Below are 4,809 nucleotides of genomic sequence, written 5' to 3'. Positions count from 1 at the left end.
CCCTGCACGCCGCAGCCTTTATACCTGTCCTTGGACAGTAAAGTGGGTGTTCCTCACGTTTCATGGACTGGTCATCGAGTAGTTGTCTGCTCTTGTCACTCTCTGTCACTGCGCCAGTGCTGCCCGCACATTCCTGGGTGAATTCGGCTTAGATACTGCTGAAGCTGTGATGAAACAAGTGCTTACCCATAAACTTAAATTAGACTTTTATTGGGATGGGAGTGTCCCCCAGTGTCTCAGGCTAATGCTCACCTCACTGCTTCCAGGCCAGTGACGAATCCACTGACCCAGGCCTTACCTGGCAGTCAGCAGGGTCAAGTCCAGGTCTTTGGGTAACGCCGCACGTGCTGTCATTCAAGGCGCCATCTGCACTCTCAGCTATGAGGACTCTGTCTCAGCCGTGGACGACCAGTGTAACCCCATCTCACTCTCAGCTGTGAGAGCCCAGTGTCCGCTCATCTCACTCCCAGCTGTGAGGGCCCAGTGTCCCCTCATCTCACTCTCAGCTGTGAGAGCCCAGTGTCCCCTCATCTCACTCTCAGCTGTGAGGGGCCAGTGTCCCCTCATCTCACTCTCAGCTGTGAGGGCCCAGTGTCCCCTCATCTCACTCTCAGCTGTGAGAGCCCAGTGTCCGCTCATCTCACTCCCAGCTGTGAGGGCCCAGTGTCCCCTCATCTCACTCTCAGCTGTGAGGGCCCAGTGTCCCCTCATCTCACTCTCAGCTGTGAGGGCCCAGTGTCCTCTCATCTCACTCTCAGCTGTGAGAGCCCAGTGTCCGCTCATCTCACTCCCAGCTGTGAGGGTCCAGTGTCCCCTCATCTCACTCTCAGCTGTGAGGGCCCAGTGTCCCCTCATCTCACTCTCAGCTGTGAGGGGCCAGTGTCCTCTCATCTCACTCTCAGCTGTGAGGGTCCAGTGTCCTCTCATCTCACTCTCAGCTGTGAGGGTCCAGTGTCCCCTCATCTCACTCTCGATTGTGAGGGCCCAGTGTCTTCTCATCTCACTCTCAGCTGTGAGGGGCCAGTGTCCTCTCATCTCACTCTCAGCTGTGAGGGCCCAGTGTCCTCTCATCTCACTCTCAGCTGTGAGGGTCCAGTGTCCCCTCATCTCACTCTCAGCTGTGAGGGTCCAGTGTCCTCTCATCTCACTCTCAGCTGTGAGGGTCCAGTGTCCCCTCATCTCACTCTCAGCTGTGAGGGCCCAGTGTCCTCTCATCTCACTCTCAGCTGTGAGAGCCCAGTGTCCCCTCATCTCACTCTCAGCTGTGAGGGTCCAGTGTCCTCTCATCTCACTCTCAGCTGTGAGGGTCCAGTGTCCTCTCATCTCACTCTCAGCTGTGAGGGTCCAGTGTCCCCTCATCTCACTCTCAGCTGTGAGGGCCCAGTGTCCTCTCATCTCACTCTCAGCTGTTGTCCTCTCATCTCACTCTCAGATGTGAGGGTCCACTGTCCTCTCATCTCACTCTCAGCTGTGAGGGTCCAGTGTCCTCTCATCTCACTCTCAGCTGTGAGGGGCCCAGTGTCCTCTCATCTCACTCTCAGCTGTGAGGGTCCAGTGTCCCCTCATCTCACTCTCGATTGTGAGGGCCCAGTGTCCCCTCATCTCACTCTCAGCTGTGAGGGTCCAGTGTCCCCTCATCTCACTCTCAGCTGTGAGGGGCCAGTGTCCCCTCATCTCACTCTCAGCTGTGAGGGTCCAGTGTCCCCTCATCTCACTCTCAGCTGTGAGGGTCCAGTGTCCTCTCATCTCACTCTCAGCTGTGAGGGTCCAGTGTCCTCTCATCTCACTCTCAGCTGTGAGGGCCCAGTGTCCCCTCATCTCACTCTCAGCTGTGAGGGTCCAGTGTCCTCTCATCTCACTCTCAGCTGTGAGGGTCCAGTGTCGTCTCATCTCACTCTCAGCTGTCAGGGTCCAGTGTAACCTCATCTCACTCTCAGCTGTGAGGGGCCAGTGTCCCCTCATCTCACTCTCAGCTGTGAGGGTCCAGTGTCCTCTCATCTCACTCCCAGCTGTGAGGGGCCAGCGTCCCCTCATCTCACTCTCAGCTGTGAGGGTCCAGTGTCCCCTCATCTCACTCTCAGCTGTGAGGGTCCAGTGTCCTCTCATCTCACTCCCAGCTGTGAGGGGCCAGTGTCCCCTCATCTCACTCTCAGCTGTGAGGGCCCAGTGTCCCCTCATCTCACTCTCAGCTGTGAGGGTCCAGTGTCCCCTCGTCTCACTCTCAGCTGTGAGGGTCTAGTGTCCTCTCATCTCACTCCCGGCTGTGAGGGTCCAGTGTCCCCTCATCTCACTCTCAGCTGTGAGGGTCCAGTGTCCTCTCATCTCACTCCCGGCTGTGAGGGTCCAGTGTCTACTCACTCTCAGCTGCGAGGGTCCAGTGTCCTCTCATCTCACTCTCAGCTGTGAGGGTCCAGTGTCCTCTCATCTCACTCTCAGCTGTGAGGGTTCAGAGTCCTCTCATCTCACTCCCTGCTGTGAGGGTCCAGTGTCCCCTCATCTCACTCTCAGCTGTGAGGGCCCAGTGTCCTCTCATCTCACTCTCAGCTGTGAGGGTCCAGTGTCCCCTCATCTCACTCTCACCTGTGAGGGCCCAGTGTCCCCTCATCTCACTCTCAGCTGTGAGGGTCCAGTGTCCTCTCATCTCACTCTCAGCTGTGAGGGTCCAGTGTCCTCTCATCTGACTCTCAGCTGTGAGGGTCCAGTGTCTACTCACTCTCAGCTGTGAGGGTCCAGTGTCCCCTCATCTCACTCTCAGCTGTGAGGGTTCAGTGTCCCCTCATCTCACTCTCAGCTGTGAGGGTCCAGTGTCCTCTCATCTCACTCTCAGCTGTGAGGGCCCAGTGTCCCCTCATCTCACTCTCAGCTGTGAGGGTCCAGTGTCCCCTCATCTCACTCTCAGCTGTGAGGGGCCAGTGTCCCCTCATCTCACTCTCAGCTGTGAGGGCCCAGTGTCCCCTCATCTCACTCTCAGCTGTGAGGGTCCAGTGTCCCCTTATCTCAGTCTCATCTGTGAGGGCCAGTGTCCCCTCATCTCACTCTCAGCTGTGAGGGCCCAGTGTCCCCTCATCTCACTCTCAGCTGTGAGGGTCCAGTGTCCCCTCATCTCACTCTCAGATGTGAGGGTCCAGTGTCCCCTCATCTCACTCTCAGCTGTGAGGGGCCAGTGTCCTCTCATCTCACTCTCAGCTGTGAGGCTCAGTGTCCTCTCATCTCACTCTCAGATGTGAGGGTCCAGTGTCCCCTCATCTCACTCTCAGCTGTGAGGGTCCAGTGTCCTCCCATCTCACTCTCAGCTGTGAGGGGCCAGTGTCCCCTCATCTCACTCTCAGCTGTGAGGGTCCAGTGTCCTCTCATCTCAGTCTCAGCTGTGAGAGCCCAGTGTCCCCTCACTCTCAGCTGTGAGGGCCCAGTGTCCTCTCATCTCACTCTCAGCTGTGAGGGTCCAGTGTCCTCTCATCTCACTCTCAGCTGTGAGGGTCCAGTGTCCTCTCGTCTCACTCTCAGCTGTGAGGGCCCAGTGTCCTCCCATCTCACTCTCAGCTGTGAGGGTCCAGTGTCCTCTCATCTCACTCTCAGCTGTGAGGGCCCCAGTGTCCTCTCATCTCACTCCCAGCTGTGAGGGCCCAGTGTCCCTGCATCTCACTCCCAGCTGTGAGGGGCCAGTGTCCCCTCATCTCACTCTCAGCTGTGAGGGGCCAGTGTCCCCTCATCTCACTCTCAGCTGTGAGGGCCCAGTGTCCTCTCATCTCACTCCCAGCTGTGAGGGTCCAGTGTCCTCTCATCTCACTCTCACCTGTGAGGGTCCAGTGACCCCTCATCTCACTCTCACCTGTGAGGGTCCAGTGACCCCTCATCTCACTCTCAGCTGTGAGAGCCCAGTGTCCTCTCATCTCACTCTCAGCTGTGAGGGGCCCAGTGTCCTCTCATCTCACTCTCAGCTGTGAGGGCCCAGTGTCCCCTCATCTCACTCTCAGCTGTGAGGGTCCAGTGTCCCCTCATCTCACTCTCAGCTGTGAGGAGCCAGTGTCCCCTCATCTCACCCTCAGCTGTGAGGGCCCAGTGTCCCCTCATCTCACTCTCAGTTGTGAGAGCCCAGTGTCCCCTCATCTCACTCTCAGCTGTGAGGGCCGAGTGTCCCTTCATCTCACTCTCAGTTGTGAGAGCCCAGTGTCCTCTCATCTCACTCTCAGCTGTGAGAGCCCAGTGTCCCCTCATCTCACTCTCAGCTGTGAGGGCCCAGTGTCCTCTCATCTCACTCTCATCTGTGAGGGTCCAGTGTCCTCTCATCTCACTCTCAGCTGTGAGGGCCCAGTGTCCCCTCATCTCACTCTCAGCTGTGAGGGTCCAGTGTCCCCTCATCTCACTCTCAGCTGTGAGGGCCCAGTGTCCTCTCATCTCAGTCTCATCTGTGAGGGCCAGTGTCCCCTCATCTCACTCTCAGCTGTGAGGGTCCAGTGTCCTCTCATCTCAATCTCAGCTGTGAGAGCCCAGTGTCCCCTCATCTCACTCTCAGCTGTGAGGGTCCAGTGTCCCCTCATCTCACGCTCAGCTGTGAGGGTCCAGTGTCCCCTCATCTCACTCTCAGCTGTGAGGGCCCAGTGTCCTCTCATCTCAGTCTCATCTGTGAGGGCCAGTGTCCCCTCATCTCACTCTCATCTGTGAGGGCCCAGTGTCTTCTCATCTCACTCTCATCTGTGAGGGCCCAGTGTCTTCTCATCTCACTCTCAGCTGTGAGGGGCCAGTGTCCCCTCATCTCAGTCTCATCTGTGAGGGCCAGTGTCCCCTCATCTCACTCTCAGCTGTGAGGGT

Source organism: Lissotriton helveticus, chromosome 5_1, assembly GCF_964261635.1.
Source record: "Lissotriton helveticus chromosome 5_1, aLisHel1.1, whole genome shotgun sequence".
NCBI lineage: Eukaryota > Metazoa > Chordata > Amphibia > Caudata > Salamandridae > Lissotriton > Lissotriton helveticus.
Note: the sequence above shows the minus strand (reverse complement) of the source record.